Genomic DNA, 24501 nt, shown 5'->3' with positions numbered 1-24501 from the left:
CTCAACACTGTTGGATGAGAGCTCTGGTTTAGACCTCTTTCAGGGTAACGGATAGTAATGGGAACTGGTTTAGACCTCTTTCCTGGGTAACGGATAGCAATGGGAACTGGTTTAGACCTCTTTCCTGGGTAACGGATAGTAATGGGAACTGGTTTAGATCTCTTTCTAGTGTAATGGATAGCAATGGGAACTGGTTTAGACCTCTTTCTAGGGTAACGGATAGCAATGGGAACTGGTTTAGACCTCTTTCCTGGGTAACGGATAGCAATGGGAATTGATTTAGATCTCTTTCTAGGGTAACGGATAGCAATGGGAACTGGTTTAGACCTCTTTCTAGGGTAACGGATAGCAATGGGAACTGGTTTAGACCTCTTTCTAGGGTAACGGATAGCAATGGGAACTGGTTTAGATCTCTTTCTAGGGTAACGGATAGCAATGGGAACTGGTTTAGACCTCTTTCCTAGGTAACAGATAGCAATGGGAACTGGTTTAGACCTCTTTCCTGGGTAACAGATAGCAATGGGAACTGGTTTAGACCTCTTTCCTGGGTAACGGATAGCAATGGGAACTGGTTTAGACCTCTTTCCAGAGTGACGGATAGCAATGGGAACTGGTTTAGTCCTCTTTCAATGGTAACGGATAGCAATGGGAACTGGTTTAGACCTCTTTCTAGGGTAACGGATAGCAATGGGAACTGGTTTAGACCTCTTTCCAAGTTAACGGATAGCAATGGGAACTGGTTTAGACCTCTTTCTAGGGTAACGGATAGCAATGGGAACTGGTTTAGACCTCTTTCTAGGGTAACGGATAGCAATGGGAACTGGTTTAGACCTCTTTCTAGGGTAACGGATAGCAACGGGAACTGGTTTAGACCTCTTTCCAGGGTGACGTATAGCAATGCAAACTGGTTTTGACCTCTTTCTAGGGTAACAGATAGCAATGGGAACTGGTTAAGACCTCTTTCCTGGGTAACAGATAGCAATGGAAACTCGTTAAGACCTCTTTCCGGTGTAACGGATAGCAATGAGAACTGGTTTAGACCTCTTTCCAGGGTGACGGATAGCAATGGGAACATTCTAGTCCTTTAACACCTAGAAACACAAGATACTAGCTGGACAATATCTCTATCAAAGGTTAACCCCATGAGGGTCTTTGAAAGGATGTTGAGGAGTCCTCTCGAAATGGACAGAACACGATTATAATTAAGCTTGATAAATAAATAAATGAAATTCTGAACAGGGTTTGAGTGTGCAAATCTCAAGTAGGGTTTATATTTTTGTGCAAAATGATTAATTCATCATATGGTTCAAGCCAATTGAATGGGTTATACATTAAACACTTTTTTATACAACACATTTAAGAAATAAGTTGATCATGTGATCATTAATTAGCAAATTAGAGCGTAAGACGCTTGAGCTGAGGAATGTATTGAATTTCCAAAAAGTGTACATTCATCCTCAAGCAAAGCACAGTTTGTAGTAGGTTTTCAACCCGATAACAAATGTGGTTTAAAGTCATGGGTGACCTGACAGTGTGTGTGTGTTTGTGTGTTTGTGTGTGTGTGTGTGTGTGTGTGTGTGTGTGTGTGTGTGTGTGTGTGTGTGTGTGTGTGTGTGTGTGTGTGTGTGTGTGTGTGTGTGTGTGTGTGTGTGTGGTGTGTTTGTGGTGTGTGTGTGTGTACAGAAGGAGCAGGCAGGGGTGCGGTGCCTGACACGGACCAGTCAGGTTTACGTGGGAGGGGGTAGTCCGGAAGACCGGAGATTTTATCTCTCCATAAAGTTGTCTTATGAACGGCACCACCCGTCATAAGCTTCCAGAAATGACCTCCCTCTACAGCCAAACCCTGATTTCTTTTTACTCTTCCCTGTCAACAATGGAAGGCGGCACCATCTTTTTGGACTATCACTATACAAACCATAGATTGTCATTATACTTTTTCCATAATCATGGCATTACTGCATGATGAAGAAATGTGCTACACTGCTTTATATTCTTCTGTGGCACCAGAAACGATTAACACACCAACACAGAAATTATTAACACACCAACAGAGAAACGATTAACACATCAACACAGAAACGATTAACACATCAGCACAGAAATGATTAACACATCAACACAGAAACGATTAAGACACCAACACAGCAACTATTAACACACCAACACAGAAATTAACATACCAACACAGAAGCTAACACACCAAAACATTAACTAACACACCACACCAACACAGAAATGATTAACACACTAACACTGATACGATTAACACACCAACACAGAAATGATTAAGACACCCAACACAGCAACTATTAACACACCAACACAAAAACTAACACACCAACACAGAAACAAACACACCAACACAGAAACTATTGGCCCCCAAATACAATTTGAGTTTTTAGTTATCTTCTTGAAGCTTCTAAATGAAAGACTGGCAGTAAGTGTTCGATGTTAGCTCACAGCAAACCTCAAAGTAAATTCAACATGCCAACGCACCTGTACATCCCATTCAACCAGCTCGACATACAGTAAAACTTCAATTAATAGCCCGGGAGTTTATTCGCTTAAATCACTGAACACAACAGACACTTATTAGAGACAGGCTTCTATTTCAGCCAAGTGTCTATTTCCTTAAAAATGCACACAGCTTTTGCTCATTTTCATAGCGAATTGTTTTATTTCAGCATTCACTTCAGCAGTTCAATACATTTCTTAATTTCCTGCACTGTTGTGTTTATTATTTACACACTGTGTCATGTTTGTTTTTCTTAAATATGTTTCTGTGACAGAATAATGATTCTCATCTTTGATGGTGCATTTTTGTCAGTTCTTACTTTTGCCACTAATGGGAGATATGCTGATTTCTAAGGGTCTCTACTGCCAAAGTTGTTGACTGTTTTTGTGCTTGCTAGTTAGCTAGCAGTTCTCACCTGTTAGCTGCCAATGGCTAGCAGTTTCTTACTGATGATAAAAACGGATGATTTACATAATTATTTTGACTCATTACTGAATTATTTAATGCAACAAAATAAACATTAAACCTCCTAAACAATTTATGGTAATTCATGGTAATCTCATAAACAATTACTTTAGACCCAGTGTTTATTTGAAACAGGCGTTTATTTACTGAAATGTGTACCGTTGCCCGGCTATTAATGTGTACCGTTGCCTGGCTATTGGAGATTCTGCGTTTAATTGAAGTTTTTACAGTGACACCTTTCTATGTAAAGGAAGTGAGCAATACATCTGTGACGCATGGAAACATGTCAATGTGACTGGCATCTGTGTAAATAAACAACGGGCTGAGGGCTGAGCTCTGATGCGCACCACCACAGCGGAGCAGTCACTTTCTTTCTCTGGAACACCTATACCTGTTCCACCGTCTGGGTTTCAACCTGATGAACGACATCATAGCCTGCGGCTGCTCAGAGCTGGGCCATTTGTTAGGAGATAAGAGAGACTTCCTGGATTAGGGAGGTAGTTGAGGTACATCTCCAGAGAGCCTGTTTGTTTGGGTAAGGCAGCTTGTTCATTACGGCTAAAACTGTGGGAGGTTGGGAAGCCAACCTGTCTCCCAGATAGTGTGGGAGCCACGCCAACATGTACTTAACCTGTCTGCAAATGCACTCGCTTCCCATTGCCACCTCCGATGCATTATTATGAGTTGTGCATGTGGCATAATGCATTGGATTTAGGAGAGTTTTGGACCTGCCTAAGATCTAGAGAAATGCTGGAAATGTATGAAACAGTTGGGTGTCACATATATAAAGGAATATACAGTACCAGTAAAAAGTTTGGACACCTACTCATTCAAGGATTTTTCTTTATTTGAACTATTTTCTACATTGTAGAATAATAGTGAAGACATCCAAACTATGAAAAAACACGTATGGAATCATGTAGTAATTAAAAAAGTGTTAAACAAATCAAAATATATTTTAGATTTTAGATTCTTCAAAGTTGCCACTCTTTGCCTTGATGACAGCTTTTCACCCTCTTGGCATTCTGTCACGGCTGTCGTAGAAAGGGGACCAAAGCGCACCGTGTTGAGTGCTCATAATGAATTTATTATTTTTACAAAGAACACTACAGAAAATAACAAAAGCGAAAACGATCAGCTCACAGTACTGTCTGGTACATAGACTAAACAGAAACCCACAAAAACAGTTTGAAAAAAAACCCTACTTAAATATTCTCTCAAAGCTTCACCTGGAACGCTTTTCCAACAGTCATGAAGGAGTTCCCACATATGCTGAGCACTTGTTGGCTGCTTTTTACAATTAAAAAATGTTTTCAATTGGGTTGAGGTTGGGTGATTGTGGAGGCCAGGTCATCTGATGCAGCACTCCATCACTCTCCTTAGTGGGTAAATAGCCCTTACACAGCCTGAAGATGTGTTGGGTCATTGTCTTGCTAAAAAACAAATGATAGTCCCACTAAGCGCAAACCTGATGGGATGGCGCATTGCTGCAGAATGCTGTGGTAGCCATGCTGGTTAAGTGTGCCTTGAATTCTAAATAAATCACCAACAGTGTCACCAGCAAAGCACCCCCACACCATCACACCTCCTCCTCCATGCTTCACGGTGGGAACCACACATGCAGAGATCCTCCATTCACCTACTCGGTGTGTCACAAAGACACGGCGGTTGGAACCAAAAATCTCAAATTTTGACTCATCAGATCAAAGGACAGATTTCCACCGGTCTAATTGCCATTGCTCATGTTTCTTGGCCCAAGCAAATCTCTTATTATTCTGTGTGTCTTTTAGTAGTGGTTTCTTTGCAGCAATTCAACCATGAAGGCCTGATTCACGCAGTCTCCTCTGAACAGTTGATTTTGAGATGTTTCTGTTACTTGAACTCTGTAAAGCATTTATTTGGGCTGCAATTTCTGAGGCTGGCAACTCGAATGAACTTATCCTCTGCAGCAGAGGTAACTCTGGATCGTCCTTTCCTGTGGCGGTCCTCATGAGAGCCAGTTTCATCATACCCCTACCTTGTCACAACACAACTGATTGGGTCAAATGCATTAAGAAGGAAAGACATTCTACAAATTAACTTTAACAAGGCACACCTGTTAATTTAAACACATTCCAGGTGACTACCTAATGAAGCTGGTTGGCAGAATGCCAAGAGTGTGCAAAGCTGTCATCAAGGCAAAGGGTTGCTACTTTGAAGAATCTGAAATATAAAAAATATATTTGGATTTGTTTAACACATTTTTGGTTACTACATGATTCCATGTGTTATTTCATAACTTTGGTGTCTTCACTATTATTCTACAATATAGTGAAATAAAGAAAAACCCTTGAATGAGTAGGTGTGTCCAACCTTTTGACTGGTACTGTACATTTCAAATTTGCGACATATTTGGGAAAAGTACAGAAAATACATGTATAGTTCAAAATAATATTTATTAGAATTGAATACAGGTCATATTGAGGCAACATGTTTCAAAAACCATAAGAGAAAACCAATGAAGAAACTGTGGGTGGCCCAGCACTACTTCTTGGCAAGCGACAGTGGGTTAGAATGATTAAGCACTCACTGCCTGTGTCACTTTGAAAAATGTTCACTGACCATACTGTTCATATCCAGGCTTGTGGGTTGCTCTGAGGTCAGAATCCTGCAGCCAGACACGCTTATCACAACACAAGATAAGCCTAACTTGAATGACAGCATGTAAATGGTTTTGATCCATGCAAATTGAGACGTCATCCTTCAGTAGCAAAAGGAAACATAATGGAACAGCAACCTCATGTTGAGTATTATAGCAAAGGCACATCATAGAGACAATAGCTAATGAAACATAATGATATTCAGATGTATACATGTTAAATACATTGAACAATCTATGTGTATACAGATTCATAAACTGGTAGACTGATCAATAGTTTGTATTAGAAGGTACTCTTCCAGACACAGTGAATGCTGGTTTGCCCCAGTGGTTGTCTGTGTGGGGCCACTGTTTGCCCCAGTGGCTGTGTCTGTGTGGGGCCACTGTTTGCCCCAGTGGTTGTGTCTGTGTGGGGCCACTGTTTGCCCCAGTGGCTGTGTCTGTGTGGGGCCACTGTTTGCCCCAGTGTCTGTGTGGGGCCACTGTTTTCCCCAATGTCTGTGTCTGTGTAGGGCCAGTGTTTGCCCCAGTGTCTGTGTCTGTGTGGGGCCACTGTTTCCCTTTGTGTATGTGTAGGGCCACTCTTTGCCCCAGTGGCTGTGAAGGGGTAATTAGATGTATTGTTGTTTGAGTCCCTGTTAATCCTGAGCTGATTAGTGGAATTCACTCATCAGGGCTCTGTGTGAGAGAGAGAGAAAGGGATAGAGAGAGGGAGAGAAAGAGAGAAACAGATATGCAGATAGACATACAGACAGAGCCCCGCATCCAGCCTGCTCAAGAGGCCCCCTACCCCAAACAACAGCCCCCCCCTCCTCCTCCGGCCAATGAGAGCTCGACCCTGAGGTCACCTGGCTCACCAGACTAATCCTGACTCTGCCTTGTAGATTAGCACTTTCCCACTCGCAGCCACTCCAGCCCAAGTCCGGTAAATCCCAAGGTAAATGTCAAAGCTTCCGGTAAGTGGGAGAGCACAGCATTGTGGAGTGGATTAAGGAGAATGGCATAATATTTGGGAGCGTATCACCGTATCACCACAGCCTTTTTTTTCACCCAAGCCCAATGGCCAAGGCCCTGATCTGTTTGGCCTCCGATGTCTGTCATGTCTTGCTTTGTTGAGTACTTGTCACTTTGGATGTCACGTCGTGTGTGTGGGTGGCAGGGAAGTCAGGCGCAGGAGAAACAAACTTGGTGTAACTGGAGTAGTTTAATAAAGTTAAAAACAAACTCCAAAACCAAAGTACATAATAAAATAAACATGGGTATAATAACCCGTAGAGCACCAATCAAACAACACGAGCACATAACAACAAACAATCTCTGACAAGGACATGAGGGGAAACAGAGGGTTAAATACACAACATGTAATGAATGGGATTGGAACCAGGTGTTTTCCTGTAGCTCAGTTGGTAGAGCATGGTGTTTGCAACACCAGGGTTGTGGGTTCGATTCCCACGGGGGGCCAGCACAGAAAAAAAAAAAAAAAAATGTATGATATGTATGAAATTGTATGAAATGTATGCATTCACTACTGTAAGTCGCTCTGGATAAGAGCGTCTGCTAAAAATGACTAAAAATGTGTGTAGGAAGACAAGACAAAACCAATGGAAAATGAAAAATGGATCAATGATGGCTAGAAGACCGGTGACGTCGACCGCTGAGCACCACCCGAACATGGAGGGGCATCGACTTCGGCAGAAGTCGTGACATTGGATTCCTCAGTTGTCATATTTAGATTGTGGTATAATCAATTGATCACACTTTACAATTGATTAGGTATATACTGTACAATTGTTTTTATATATTTCTTTATATGAAACAAGGAGAATACAATCAACCCTCATTCTATAGATATAAAATGCATAGAATTTGTGTGGCTCTGAAAAGGACGTCACAATGTTATGAATGCAATGCTTACCTGCAGAGTTAAGTTTCTAAGTTGTAGTAACATCGTAGCTAACACTTTTATAATACTGTCATAACACGCTCTTGCTTTTAGAGATGGGTCATAACTGAATACTGCACAGATCTCTGAACCCCTGCTGTAATACAGTGTTGGATAATGGATAGAGAGGAAGTCTCTCTACTGTAGATGGCACTGTTAAACTTGACTTGTTCTGACTGGCCTCTGTGACAGAGGAAGTGGAAGAGGGAGTTAGAATCTGGTCCTCATTACCACATCCAGCCCCAGAAATATAGTTATGCCGACAACAGGTCTATATTAGTTAGTTATGCTGACAACAGGTGTATATCAGTTAGCTATGCTGACAACAGGTCTATGTCAGTTAGTTATGCTAATAAAATGTCTATATTAGTTAGTTATGCTGACAACAGGTCCATATCAGTTAGTTATGCTGACAACAGGTCTGTATCAGTTGGTTATGCTAACAACAGTTATAGAATTAGGAGGGGGCCAACGGGATAAATCAATCACACAGACCACAATAGATAGAGGCACTTTGGCAGGGGTTTTTTTACGTGGGGAGTTTCGTTTTTCTCTTTTTCTTCCCCCGTTTTCCACAGAAGTGTCAGGGAGTCGTGGAACAGGGGTGGGGTGGGGATTAGGGACAGAGAAAAAGGCAAGCATGTTATTGTAAAGGAGTTCACAGGGGAGTCAAGCAGAGGGCAGTGGGCCGATCACACGCTACGTTGTGATTCACAGAGGAGCCCTGAACACGAATCCTGGACCCCGCTCTACGAGAAAATAACTTTAGTCAGCTTCGAGCTTGAGGATGATGGGAAGGAAAACTAAAAGGAAGTGGATCACCTCACACACACACACACACACACACACACACCGTCAAAGCAGACAACATTTTACCTTAGAGACAAAACATAGAGAGCATAGTGATGACGAGACAATTTATTGTGTTGTCCGTGCGTAGCCAACAAAGACCATGACCATTGTTATTATATCACTGTGATAACAATTGTAAATGACAGGGGCATGGTCGGGCACATATTAAAACAATTACCTCCTAATTGCTTCATAGTTATCATACGTTATGAGTATGTACTGTAGCCCCACCTGTACCCAGAGAAAACCCCACCCAGTAAGACTGACTGATGAACCAGGCATCCTTCAGTCAGGGTCTGACCAGACTGGTCCCTGTCTCGTGTCAGGACGTAGGTGAACCTTACTGAACCTCTTTTAATGTTGCATGCAAACGGTGGTGATGACTTCATACTCTGCTGGGATATTGCTTTGTCTCCTAGAAGGGCCGGCCCTTCATGAATGACTCTGGGCTGGTAGTCGTCACCGCATTCTTCCCCATGTACTGAGGGCCAATGAGACAACTGTCCACCCCACCCTAATAAAACACAGGTGGTGAGAGAGAGATGGAAAGGGAGGGAAGGAAGGAGAGAGAGAGAGAGAGAGAAAGGGGGGAAGAAATGAAGCATCACACTGGGCAAAAACTGGTTGAATCAATGTTGTTTCCACGTCATTTCAACAACAAAATGATATGTAATGACGTTGACTCAATGTGAAAAACTGATTGGATTTGCAAAAAGTCAACGTAAGGGAATATCCAATTTTTTTCGCACAACCTTTATCATAAATCCAATGACATGGTGACATTTGTTGTTGATTTTACGTTAGTATTCACGTTAGTCAACCAAATGTAAATCTAAACTAGATGTTGAACTGACGTCTGTGCCCAGTGGGATAGTCATTACAATGACTTCACAATAAAGTGGTGACTATCTGGCTCCATTTTCATGACTGGGTTACGCAATTAAGTATTGATGTCAATGTTTGATTGAAATATTGGAAAATGAAGTAAGAGCACACAAGCCAGCAGCAATGGTTGAAATCTTTCATACTAAAACACGATGTACATCGTTCCCTTAAATAATTCACTATCCAATTAGGTTTCAAGACATAGCAAATCAAATGACTATTTCATGAAACATGATTAAGTTAACTTTGATGCTCATTAGCTATTTCCCTGAACTCAATTGTAACATTGTCTGACCCGCATTTGCTTTGGTCTGAATTACTAATCAAGTCCACACATCCTGTGTTTGGCGAAAATGTTACCTATTCTCTAAGCATTTTCTCTCAAAACTCATGAGGTTTCATCAAGAAAGAAGAAATAAAACACCAAGAGAGTGAAGGGGAAAAGCAAAGACGAGTCAGAAAAAGTCATTTTGTCTTTCTTTTTCTTCTTCTCTCTGATAACATCCATATGAGTATGACCAATCCCTGCCCTGGGCATGCATCTGTTGTCTTCCCAGGGAAATAAGGACTGTAACTCAAAGTGCTTAAAGGACTGGGAAGGAGTGAGCGTCCATTGGGAGTAAAAGACAACGTGTTGCCCACTCTGGGGATAGACGTTGTGTTTTTCCAGCAAACCGTAATCCTGAGTGGGAGAATAACATTGGGGGAACATAAGCTAACCTTAGCAGCAGACAGACAGCGTAGGCATAGGAAGGGACACCTATGAGCCTGGACCAGCAGAGTATGTACACAGCAATTATATCTCTCAGCACGCAGCAGTCTACATAGCTAAAACACACTCCTAGGGTCACAGCCCATAGGGATAAGGTTTTCCCATTAAAACATCATCAGACACCGCCGTTTATTTAAGGAGATATAGGATTTTTGCCGCTACTGTTGACTCTTTCCGTCACTGGAGAGCAAAGATAATAATTTGGAACCAAAGAGAAAAAGAAAACAATAATCTCTGAAGAGACGAATTATCAGCACAGGTCAAGAGTTCTGTGTATGTACATACCTTTATTTGATGCCGAGGGAATTGGGATGTGAAACGAACGGGTCCATGTTCAGTTCACTCTTGGCCCTTTTGAATGGAACTGAATTCATACTCAATTCACACTGCAAAAGTTGTTGCTTTTTTTAAAAGTACTTTCATGAACAAACATGATATCCTTGTTCAAATGAAAAACATGATTCATAGAATAAATAATCAACTTTTTCTGATCAAGACATGTTGCTATGGTTGCACATCTTAGACAAACAATTTTAAAAATTCAAAACTCTCACTTAGCCTTAACCCAACCCCATTTTATTTTAACGAGTGGCTCATATCAGAACCGTTTCTACTGAAACAGTCAGGAGACAGGCTCATTTGTTTCTCACACCTATTCTCTGATAAATAAATCAACAGGAAAGCCAAGCCCTGTAGAAGGGGGTCAGCCAGTGGTCCAAACCTCCGGACAGTCAGTCCAATGTGTACTGCATGACCTCCTCATATAGCTGAGTATCCCCAAACACACCCTCCTCCCCCCACCTCTGTCCCAACCACCCCTCTCCTTCCCATTACCCCTCTCTGTCACCCCTCTTTTTCTCCTTACCCTTCTCTGTCACCCCTCTCCTCCTTATCCCTCTCTGTCCCCCCTCTCCTTCCCCGTACCCCTCTCTCTGTCACCCCTCTCCTTCTCCTCACCCATCTCTCTGTCACCCCTCTCCTTCTCCTCACTCCTCTCTCTGTCACCCCTCTCCTTCTCCTCACTCCTCTCTCTGTCACCCCTTCTCCTAGCATGCCGCCCGTTGTGTGTGCAGATAACACCTTTGTTCTCAATGGGGGCTGCCTGTTCATTGGTGAGTGTGCGTTGAATGAAAAGCAGGTCCTCCTATATTCCTGGAAGGCCAAGACATGGCAGAGTACAGATATCAAGACCCAAGGAGTCTGAGAGAACTGGAGTAACTCGAGTGGCATAATATGCAGCTGGAGTGGGTTGATTATTGTAGCTTTCACAAAATCAGGGATGGGTCCAATCCAGCATCCTCCAGTAACGTTCCGCACACATTCCCCCTTGTAATTAGGCCCCTTCCCATCCATGAAGGAAAATCCAGGAAAGACATTGACGACTACTGATAGAGTTTTCATCCACAAATACAGGAATTAGTAACATTTTGAGTATCTCGATAATATCCGTATTTGCATAGCAATATTTACTTGCAAAAAAGCAAGGCCTATATTATGCAAAGTGTAGCCCTCCTGGCTGTCTCACCATTGGTCAAAAGACCCCTATCCATCTACCCTAGACACCCTGCCCCTCCCCCTACACGGCATCAGTCGGGTGTGTGTCTCACCGTGGCAATTTGTTAACCTCTAACCAGTGAACCCGCTGACCTCTGGAGCACCATATGATTGGACACAGGAGGAGGGCAGCAGACCAACCGCTGCAGACACACATGCTTGTGCACACACACACACACACACACACACACACACACACACACTCATCATTCAAAGCATGCTTGGAGGAGGAAATAAAGTTGCAGAAGTAGAATCCGTTTGAGACTTCCATTATTTCCCCTAGCCATGAGAAGTATTGTATTTATCATACCTAAATCATGTTTATGCATTATAATTTAGGCTTACAGTATAATATACAGTATCTCGTTCACTCTTACATGGATCTTCAAATCCTTTGACTGGCTGTCAGCTGTCTTTATAAAGTTGGATCTGATTAGCATGTTTGACATGATGAAGCCAAAGGCAAAACAGTCTTCAGAATAGCTTTGCTATGCAGTATATTGCTTTTGAAGTGAAGTAGTGCAACTGAGCAGTGTGTTTCTTCATTGGCTTTTATTTAATATTGTTGTGTATGCTGAATTACATTTGTTTAGATAAAATAAACCTAAACCTAGTTTCCAATAAAGCAGAGCTATTACCATTGGTTTTTACTCTTCTATTACTTGGCCAACGGAAATGGGGCCATTAAATGGTAGTTCATTTCTTTAATGGTTTATTATTCCGAGCACAAAACTGTCTCATTGCTAAGTCTGAGAGCAAATTTTCTATGGCAATGCATATTCATATGTTTAACATACAGACATGCATTCTTAATGATCCAGGATTGGACAGAATGCAATCAACTCATTAATACTGCGTACCATGCCTGTCTCCACCAGACACCCCTAGACACCACCATGAGACTTTTAATGAAGCACATTCAATTACTCCACAAAGAAGGATTAATGTGTGAGTGGAAGTGAGAGATGCAATAGTATTTCTGAATGTATTAGTTATTAGTTCACTGTGTAAATTTCCAATATGTTGGAGAAAAACTTTTTTTGGTGTGTGTCTTTTTTGGACCCATGAGGCACAGGGGAAAGCTGTGCTGGTCTTTTCAACCAGAAAGGCACATAAGATTGATTTAATACTGCACAGTACCATCGACTCTCTCTAAGTATACACAGCCTTTGTCACAATTTACAATACATTTTCCTCCAGAGAGGCTTAGAGAGAGAGAGAGAGAGTGTGAGCGAGAAAGAGAGAGAGGTAGACTTACAGCTACATTTTGTTTTTAATTTGACCTTTATTTAACTAGGCAAGTCAGTTAAGAACAATTTCTTATTTTCAATGACGACCTAGGAACAGTGGGTTAACTGCCTTGTTCAGGGGCAGAACAACAGATTTTTACCTTAAATGACACCACATTTGTGGCATTGTGCATTTGCGTTCCTCTATCGTTATTACATAACACTTGAATCGAAATGGAAATGCTCATAAAAGTGTATCTTAATTGACCCAGCTTTGTGCCATCTAGTTTATACAGACAGGCACACTTTGACCTTATACAAAGTACCCAAGTACACACCATCTGCTCTAAAGCATAATAGAAGCCAAATTAAACTTGAGGAGGGAGAGAGGATGAAACTCAGCAGAGCCCCACACAGAAGTTATGAGCTGCTAGAAGTTAGAGAGATTTACAACAGTCCAAAACATAGCAAAGTGCTAGACGCAATTAATGGACTGTATCATAAACATCTGGATACATTTACTGTCCGAGCTAGCTTTATAAAAGCCACTTAAGCCATTTTTAGTGCTGTACTAAAAGCTCCTTTTAAGATGATAACGTATACCAAAATCAGTCAAAATTATACACTGACGAACTCCAGTCCCCGCATGCCGTCAAAACTGTGATACGTTTCCAAGCTAGGTATGTCATTTCATCAGAAACAGGACAGGAGCTCGACGCTGGATAAAAAGAGGTGAGGAATTTCTTTCTCGACATGTGCTTTTTCAAGCCTTAACATTACCCTCTTTTTTAATATCCATGAGATTCCTGTCACTTGGGTTGAATAAATAACATTAACCAGCCTTGAAAGCCAGGTTAGGGGCAGAAGACACATGTCTAAATAAAGGCCGGGCAGCGTTCAAGAGCAGGACATGGGGGTAATGGTTGAGTGGTCGTTTAGAAATTATTAATGATTTTCCCCTCCCTGTAATTTTGGACAGGGCGTTAGACGAAGGGGTCCCTTCTCTCCTGTTTGCGTGGCAGCAGCGCTAGCTCCTCAAACAGACTGCAATTTATTCCTCTGCAGTTTGTCCATCAAGGCTCGCTCTGACAACATAATCCCGAGCTAATCTGCCGTGTTCAGGTTTTCTTATTGGCTCTCATGCAAAGCGCTCCGCCAAATCCCGCTACCTGTCAGTTGGGCCTCGCGCGTGGAGCCCAGACGAGCTGCCAGGCAGACCCACTGCAGTGGCTCCCGTGGTGGGGAAGAGAGGGAGCGAGAGAGGGAGGAAGGCATGGTGCCTGGGTAGACTTAACCCCTATCTCCCTCTCTGTAATCCACTGTAAACAGCCAGAGCCTTAGCAGGGCTAACTGCCCTAATCAAGCTCAGAGAGCACCCAATCGCTATCATACACAGCACCTTAAGAACTAGAGATTTAAGCATCTGTCCCAGTGTGTGTGTGGGGTAGTTGGAAGGGAGGGGGAGAGGGTCACATTGACAGGTCCTAATCCCCAAGGAGAGCCAGAGGTGGCAGGGTAAAGCAGAGTTGGGTGTCCATACACCTGCCTACTGCTGCTGGAACAGCTAGCGCAGGTACTCCTTGAGTGATTTTAGGTGCTTAAGTATTACTAATGGGGGAAAATGACAACATTGCACTTTAATGTGATTTACCTACCCAATAAAAACATATTTACTGACAATTTAATATAATGAATTACCCCAACATCTGAGATATTGCACACATAATATTTTCTATGTTCACAATATTTCACATAATTTCAATTTTACATTGATATCAAGCCAAAGAAAGAAAAAATGCATGAAATGACTCACTCATCATCCAGATGCATTGATTAAGATGGAGGTATGCCTCGACAGTAGGCAGAACATTCCAACAAAGCACAGTACATCCCAACTGAGAAACCAGCAGTCAATCGTCTAACCAGCCCCTGAGATCTAGCTAGCTCCATTTAAATTTCCCTCACATCCTCCGAGATTCACTGACAGTGACCCAAAATCCACAGGAAGAACATAAAAGGCCTGACCACAGCCAAAAGCAGAGGAACTAGAACTAAGCCAACCCCCCAACTCTAAAAAACTTTTGAGAAACTTCTGAGTGGCTGTGCCATGACACAAACAATAAAACTACTCTCCTGGGTTTGTATTTATTCCCCTTCTTTTTCACCCTTCCAAGTAGTTAGGTTAGGTCGGGTGTTGGGTGGGTAGGGGGAGGGATTGCAGGATAAAAGACCACAGAGTCCAACACACAGTCCCTTTTACTGTTGAAGTTGAGACAAAAGCATTTATTTTGGAGTGAAGGGGTTGGTTGATTACTAGATCGCAAGGAAGCAATTGGGGGCAGTTTCCTTGATTAGTTCTCGACAATGGATGTCAGAGTATAAGGCTGAGTGGACAACATCAGTTCAATACATCAGCTTCCCTGTGAAATATAGTCATCGCGCAGTCATTAATAAGTGTCAACATTAGTTACTACAGATAGTGTTCTCAACATGGCATGTTATGAATGAGCTTCTCCATCCTCAGGGTACTGCAGTCTCCTTCTTAATTCAGTAGTTGTTCATCTTAATTTGCATTGGCATAATTCAGCCCTTTCAGAACACCTTGTATCCTATTATTTGGTATCTGTAGAGGGTGCTAAGTGACTTATGGCACTGATGTGTTATAGGGGTGCAGGCATGTCTTTTGAGAACAAGTGGGGCTCTGGGGTGGGGTGTGTGTCGGGAGCTTGAGGTGACACAGGAAGGTTCGGTTTAGAGGTCCAGGTCTGGCTTCTGTGACTCCTCAGTCTGTTCTTGGAGGGCAGCTCTCTCTCCTTCCATCTCTCCCCTTCTCTAGGAATGCTCTCCCTCTCTCCTTCCATCTCTCTCGTTCTCCAGGACTGTGGGAAGCTTTGGGCAAATATATTTGCCACTTCAAACCCCAAGATAACATTGGCCCACAGGGGCGGAGCTCCGAAGAGTGTGGAGATGGGCGAGAAGGGTGGTGGAACCGCAGGGAAACGTGAACACGACATGTCACTGATAAGGGTCCTCCAGTGGGTTAACACCAGAGCTTGTACCAAGGATTGGCCTGAGAAGCCCTCTTAGAAAGCCCTGGCATCTGCCCGATAGCAAAAGCCTGAGTGCTCATACACACCCCTATTGCACACGACAGGATGGGAGGGTGGTATGGGGTGCTATCAGAGACACAAGGACATATGGACACCCACAAGCATTTAACATCCATGACCTCTGAACTACTACTACTACTACTACTACTATTACTACTACTACTACTATTACTACTGATACTACTACTACTACTACACGATTGGGTGGGGTGAATGTGATGTAACACCACCCACTGACCCCCAATACAGAAAAGTCCTGACATTGATGCACTGGGGGGAATTTTACGCCCCACTTAAAATGTCCTCATGCCTCACATCTGAAACAGTTCGGAACAGTTCCTGCATACAGTACCAGTCAAAAGTTTGGACACTGCTACTCATTCAAGGGTTTTTCTTTATTTTGACTATTTTCTACATTGTAGAATAATAGTGAAGACATCAAAACTATGAAATAACCAAAAAAGTGTTAAACAAATCCAGATATATTTATATTTGAGATTCTTCAAAGTAGCCACCCTTTACCTTGATGACAACGTTGCACACTCTTGGCATTCTCTCAACCAGCTTCATGAGGTAGTCACCTGGAATGCATTTCCATTAACAGGTGTGCCTTGTTCATTTATTGGTGGAATTTCTTTCCTTCTTAATGCGTTTGATCTAATCAGTTGTATTGGGACAGAAGATAGCCCTATTTGGTAAAAGACCAAGTCCATATTATGGCAAGAAGAGCTCAAATAAGCAAAGAGAAACGACAGTCCATCATTACTTGAAGACATAAAGGTCAGTCAATACGGAACATTTCAAGAACTTTGAAAGTTTCTTCAAGTGCAGTCGCAAAAACCATCAAGCACTATGATGAAACTGGCTCTCATGGACCGGCAAAAGAAAGGAAGACCCAGAGTTACTTCTGCTGCAGAGGATAAGTTCATTAGAGTTAACTGCACCTCAGATTGCAGGCCAAATAAATGTTTCGCAGAGTTCAAGTAACAGACACATCTCAACTGTTCAGAGGAGACTGCGTGAATCAAGCCTTCATGGTCGAATTGCAAAGAAATCACTACTAAAGGACACCAATAATAAGAAGAGACTTGCTTTTTTAACCTTTATTCAACTAGGCAAGTCAGTTAAGAACAAATTATCATTTACAATGACAGCCTACCCCGGCCGAAACCTAATCCGGACGATGCTGGGCCAATTGTGCGATGCCCTATGGGACTCCCAATCACGGAGGGTTGTGATACAGCCTGGAATCGAACCAGGGTCTGTAGTGACGCCTCTAGCACTGAGATGTAGTGCCTTAGACCGCTGCGCCACTCGGGAGCCCAAGAAACCAAGAAACCAAGAATCACGAGTAATGGACATTAGAACGGTGGAAATCTGTCCTTTGGTCTGATGAGTCCAACTTTGAGATTTTTGGTTCCAACGGCCGTATCTTTGTGAGACGCAGAGTAGGTGAAGGGATGATCTCCGCATGTGTGGTTCCCCCCGTGAAGCATGGAGGAGGAGGTGTGATGGTGTGGGGGTGCTTTGCTGGTGACACTGTCAGTGATTTAGTTAGAATTCAAGGCACACGTAACCAGCATGGCTACCACAGCATTCTGCAGCAGTATGCAATCCCATCTGGTTTGCGCTTAGTGGGTCTATCATTTGTTTTTCAACAGGACAATGATCCAACACATCTCCAGGCTGTGTATGGGCTATTTGACCAAGAAGGAGAGTGATGGAGTGCTGCATCAGATGACCAGGCCTCCACAATCACCTGACCTCAACCCAATTGAGATGGTTTGGGATGAGTTGAACCGCTGAGTGAAGGAAAAGCAGACAACAAGTGCTCAGCATATGTGGGAACTCCTTCAAGAATGTTGGAAAAGCATTCCAGGTGAAGCTGGTTGAGAGAATGCCAAGAGTGTGCAACGCTGTCATCAAGGCAAAGGGTGGCTACTTTTAAGAAAAGCTCAAATCTAATACATATTTTGATTTGTTTAACACTTTTTTGGTTACTAACTGATTGATTCCATATGTGTTATTTCATTGGTTTGATGTCTTCACTTTTTCTTTACAATTTAGAAAATAGTAAAAATAAAGAAAAACCCTTGAGAAACTTGAGAAATATTGCACCAAACACCTTAGTCAGATGTAAATTTGTTCGATTAAGTTCTCCTCGGCAAAAACGTCAACATTTATGACAGATTTCTTGAGTTATCTTAGATTAATTCTGACCACTCTTAGGAAGTGTATACTGGCCATGGTGTCTCAAGAAGGACAAACAGTACTATTCTCGTTTTCCAAGTGAATGTCTTTTAAGGTACTATGTGAGGCACAGATGTTGCCTTAGCCTAGCCAAGTTCTGCTAGGAGCAAACTGAACCTAGTATGCAGACGCGTTTAGGTGTCACACTCCATGTGCCATATCATGTTGGGAATGTTGAGGGGAGCACACTTGTTCTTATAAAGGTGACAGGGAAATTATTCCTGTTGACAGTGGTAGGATTAGGGCACAAAGTCACCACTCAGAATACTTCCAGAGGTACGTACAGTAATGTATCGTTTTGCCAAAGATTTAACTGATTCATTCTGTAATGTATTAAGAATGAACAACACCATATTTGATTCTAAGTATACTGTTTTAAGTACTGTGGAACACAGGAAGTTGAATGAAAGGGAAGAATGTAGGCAGATATGAAGAATACATGTGGACAAAGGAGACCATAACATTTATTTTGATATGTCCAAATTCGAAAGTAAATTCTATATAGATTTGACACAATAATATCATGTAACTTTGATCTGGCTTACACTCAAACTCATCTTTCAATGGATCTGTGAAACCCTTACTGGGTTCCTAAAGCGATATTGGGGAATATTGAAGAGACTTGAATGGAAAGAAAAATACAAGCAAACATTAACCGTTGACACTGGCTCTCATTGCATATATCTGTAGATTGCTGTAATATTATTCCATATCTCATATTTCATGCCCAGCACCCCACAAAACAAATGCCACAGGATCCGGAAGACTTGAGCAAAGCAATAACAATTGAGTGATGGCCATTGATATTTCAGCCTGAAGAAAACCACCTGTCAGGTGCCTTTTGGCGGCTTTACATAAATAGGGTAATAAATAGATCGATCACACATTGCGAGGGAGATTTATGTCACATTAAAGAGACGGGACTTTGAGCACAAGGCCCGCATCGTCTCATTACTCAGAGGCCGCCCCCTCTGGGGAACGTGGCGTTGTCAGCAGGAAGGAGGACACAGGGTCTGGGGAGACAACGCATGTGTCAGGAGCCAAAACAGAGCAATGATCCAAAGATCCCAGGATGCCTGGATGCCTGGCTGCCTGGCTGCCTGGCTGCCTGGCTGCCTGGCTGCCTGGCTGCCTGGCTGCCTGGCTGCCTGGCTGCCTGGCTGCCTGGCTGGACTTGTTGAGACCGGAGACATCCATCAACGTAAACTGCCAATTGGACTCATCTGACCGTGACAGGGATATGAATATCAATCAGATGTGTGAACTCAAGGGTAAAAGACACAAACTCACACCACCCAAGTACCAGGGGTAGATACTGTAGTCAAGGTTGGTTGCAGAGGACATGTACAGTAGTTTCCCCTCAGTTTCACAAGCCCTCTTTGAGTGTAGCACTGTTTGATATCCATTAAAGACATGTATTTCAAAACATGTGGATAGCTCCCAAAAGAAAAGCAGATCAAGAGAGGTCAATTAAAGCCTTCATGTTACCCCTTTTAATGAGGAGCTTGTACAGTTATTATTTCCTTGTAGTTATTATTGCATTGAAGTTTTCACTTCAGTTTGATATGCTGTTTTTTTTTGCACAATTCTTATGGATTAAGTGCTCGATCTGCACTCCATTCCTCGGCAAAGAGATTTCATCCAGTGCTGGATTTGGGTTTACTGGGGTTTATTATTTTCTAAACCTCATATTCATTTAGAGCCAATAGGCTTTCAATTATTTAAACTTTGTCAACAAGGCTTGCTTGAAGAAGGGGCCCGGTGTGTGGTGCTCCGTTCGCCTGCAAACCATGTAACAAAAATCCAATAGCTGTTTGACAAGCCTCTGACCTTTCTATGGGTTGGTTTTATTTCCAGTGGTATACTCTACTCTCCAGGATTCCCCCTACTACCTATTTCCAGTGGTATACTCTACTCTCCAGGATTCCCCCTACTACCTATTTCCAGTGGTATACTCTACTCTCCAGGATTCCCCCTACTACCTATTTCCAGTGGTATACTCTACTCTCCAGGATTCCCCCACTACCTATTTCCAGTGGTATACTCTACTCTCCAGGATTCCCCCACTACCTATTTCCAGTGGTATACTCTACTCTCCAGGATTCCCCCACTACCTATTTCCAGTGGTATACTCTACTCTCCAGGATTCCCCCTACTACCTATTTCCAGTGGTATACTCTACTCTCCAGGATTCCCCCTACTACCTATTTCCAGTGGTATACTCCAGTCTCCAGGATTCCCCCTACTACCTATTTCCAGTGGTATACTCCAGTTATACTCCAGATTCCCCCTACTACCTATTTCCAGTGGTATACTCCAGTTATACTCCAGATTCCCCCTACTACCTATTTCCAGTGGTATACTCCAGTTATACTCCAGATTCCCCCTACTACCTATTTCCAGTGGTATACTCCAGTTATACTCCAGATTCCCCCTACTACACCTTGGAGAGTGAGAAGGCCGAGGGCCTCAGGGCACGGACAGGAGTCTTAATTTATAGGGAGTTGGGGGGACATTCGTGTCAGCGCTGGGATTCTGCCATAAGCTGCCAATGGAGGTGGACAGTGGCCTGTGAGACCTGGTGTTCTGTTTGAGATCGAGGCATCGAAGCTAGCATTAGCAGGTTGTCAATCAGCTGCCTATAGTAAATCAAATTTTCCAATGGCCTAAAAGATGCTGCATAGTTGCTTGGCATCGGATCATCAACGAAGGAAGGAATAAGAACATCATGACGCTTTAGGAGATATGAGGAAGGGCGTTTAATTGTGGGCTGTATTCGGATGTGATACAACCTACAATATTGCACTGTACATTCGTTTTTCCATTCTATTTCGAGGGTCTCCCAAATAATCTATAAATGGCATCCGAAATGTGGATGACAAAGAACAAACACAGATGATAGATATGGTGTAGTGATGTGCTGGCTATTTAAACAAATGAAAAATGAAAGGGACACACAATGAGAGGAGAGGTCGTCGGGAGTAGACCTCTGGTGGCTTCTCACTACCAGCTGCTATAAAAGAAATAATCCTCCCAAAGCCCCAGCCGTCAAACTGAAGCATTCTGGGTCTCGGCTACGCTCATAAATGAAATACCACCTGCAACCAAAGCCACGCCGGAGAAAAAGTTATATTTAGGTAAGAACATGAAAGCGCATGATCCCTTGACAAAATAAAAGCTCCATGCACTGATCTCGCCTGCAGAAGTCAATATTGTTGAAGTCTTGTGATGGCAATGTACGATGGGGGGCTGTGACGAGCACTCCAGCTAAGACGAGCTGCTGTCAGTCTTATTTTTCGAACAGCGGAGATCCGCCCGTGTCAGGTGGATCATTCTGTCCACGGTTATGACAAGACACCTTGACAGGCTTACCGTTTCAGTGTGTTTGTCTCACCATCTAACTTGTCTTTTATGAATGATGGCGATGGGCCTACTGAAGTATTTCAGAGGCAGGCTATGTCCATGTTGAGACCACAGGGCTTCTGTTGAACGCCGTCTATTTCAATTGACAGGATTCATTGCTAAATTATGACATGGGTGAACTCCCCTTTATTGACTATGCTGCTCGTTCAATTTTAACAACAATGGCTGTTACATTATGGATAGTGGGCAGATCTCACTCACTTTGGCTGTGGCCTTAGGAAGGCAAAGCAATTGACTCTTCCTGAAATGACCCTCTCTGGAATATTGTAATGCGTTAGTATTACCGAGTGCTCTAAATATATGTCACAAGTGAGCCTACCGAGACACAACATCTCCTCTATTTTCATCTGCTGCTTACGGTCAAGTACAGTCAACTCACTTAGCACTTCATCTTTCTGCAGTCCACACGGCGCTGGGCTCCCAAACATATGGCTGCGTGTGTGTGTGTGACGGTGTGTGTGTGTGTGTCTGTGTGGGAATCTACTACACTACATCACCGGCCGCCTCCCCCGCTGATTGAAGCAAAGGAGAGGAAAAAAGTAAACGCACACACTCCTCCGTGCTCTGCAGTTCCTCAAACATGACCTCTGTGATGACTTTGACCAGATTCCTCCATACTTTAAACAAGACTCCCATTACGCCTCTTGAGTACAGTAACAGGTTTGCTTGGGGGATGAGGTGGATGTGTGCGTGCGTGCATGCGTTTCTTTGTGGTAAAGTAGTGTGCCTACCCTACTGTATAAATCACTTGACCCAGACCGACTGTTGACCATGGATTTATGCCAGTGTGAGAGGTTCCCGATGACAATGCATCTGCCCTCACTGTAATGGATGGTACACAGAGCGCACTGTCATCCAGCAAATATGCTGTCTGAATGGGTCTGGAGTGGTGGGGTGGTGGAGCTGGGTTCATTAGCGACGCTACATAGGCGGTAGGGTAATGGATGGTGGTCTCCTCAGGGTGGAGCATATAGCTTCTGGGCCTCTTCCCAGTTCCTTTTTGAAGCGAACCTGATGCTTGAATTCGATCTGGCGTCAGCATTGCCACAGTGGGTAGAGAGTCAAGGCATTGACTGTAGACACCCCACTGTGTTGAAGTAGCTTTGAAAAATACAGTTAACTAAAATATAAACACAACATGTAAAGTGTTGGTCCCATGTTTCATGAGCTAAGATAAAAGATCCCATAAGTGTTCCATACGCACAAGAAGCGTATTTGTGCACAAATTTGTTTACAACCCTGTTAGTGACAATTTCTCCTTTGCCAAGATAATCCATCCACCTGAAAGGTGTGGCATATCAAGAAGCTGATTAAACAGCATGATCATTACAGGTGCACCTTGTGCTGGGAACAATAAAAGGCCACTCTGAAATATGCAGTTTTGTCACACAACACAATGCCACAGATGTCTCAAGTTTTGAGGAATCGTGCAATTGGCCTGCTGACTGCAGGAATGTCCACCAGAGCTGTTGCCAGATAAATTAAAGTTAATTTCTCTACCATAAGCTATTTTAGAGAATTTGTCAGTACGTCCAACCGGCCTCACATTGACAAACCACATGTAACCACACCAGCCCAGGACCTCCACATCCAGCTTCTTCACCTGTGGGATTGTCAGAGGGGGGAAGGGTGGGTACGAAGGAGTATTTCTGTCTGTAATAAAGTCATTTTGTGGGGAAACACTAATTCTGATTGGCTAGACCTGGCTCCCCAGTGGGTCAGCCTGGCTCCCAAGTGGGTGGGCCTATGCCATTCCAGGCCCACCCCTGGCTGCACTCCTGCCCAGTCATTTTAAATCCATAGATTAGGCCCTATTGAATTTATTTAAATTGACTGATTTCCATATAAACTCAGCAAGAAAAGAAACGTCCCTTTTTCAGGACCATGTCTTTCAAAGAGAATTCGTAAAAATCCAAATAACTTCACAGATCTTCATTGTAAAGGGTTAAACACTGTTTCCCATGCTTGTTCAATGAACTATAAACAAGTAATGAACATGCACCTGTGGAACGGTCGTTAAGACACTAACAGCTTACAGACGGTAGGCAATAAAGGTCACAGTTATGAAAACTTAGGACACTATAAAGAGGCCTTTATACTGACTCTGAAAAACTCCAAAAGAAAAATGCGCAGGGTCCCTGATCATCTGTGTGAACGTGCCTTAGGCATGCTGCAAGGAGGCATGGGGACTGCAGATGTGGCCAGTTTATGAACTGTAACTCAACAAAATCTTTGAAATTGTTGCGTGATGCATCTATATTTTTGTTCAGTATAAATAGAGGGAATTGGAGACGCAGTGTTGTTGAAGTGAAAAGGAAATGTCGACACGTGTTTCATGTGTATGAAGAGGGACTATTGGCATACAACATTTCAACACGTCTACACTTTTGATGAAACAAATGATAAACCAATTTATCTTTTGAAGTCTAATATAGGCTGATTTAAGGTAAACAGTCTACATAGCCAAATATGATTGCATATTATTGAAATGTGCTATATTTCTTCAATAATAACTACTATTTCATTGACAACATCCAGCCATTATCTTTTCTTTAATAATGCATGAGATGATTACATTATGACATTAAACAAGGGAAAACAACAGACCTAAGTTACAAAGGTATCCAATAGAACCTGATACACTGTAAGAGGTTCCAACAGCTCCAGAATATATATATATATGTGTGTGTGTGTGTGTGTATTTCAGCCAGACTCAGAGTATCACAAAGCATAACATCTTCCAGACAAACTGGGGCTGCATGGCAAATGGCACACTATTACCTACATAGTGCATTACTTTTGACCAGAACACTATAGGTCCTGGGTGAAAGTAGGGCACTACATGTGGAATAGGGTGCGATTTGAG

This window comes from Salmo trutta, chromosome 3 (genome assembly GCF_901001165.1).
Source record: "Salmo trutta chromosome 3, fSalTru1.1, whole genome shotgun sequence".
Taxonomy (NCBI): Eukaryota; Metazoa; Chordata; class Actinopteri; order Salmoniformes; family Salmonidae; genus Salmo; species Salmo trutta.
The sequence above is the reverse complement of the archived record's forward strand: the minus strand, read 5'-3'. Positions refer to the sequence as shown.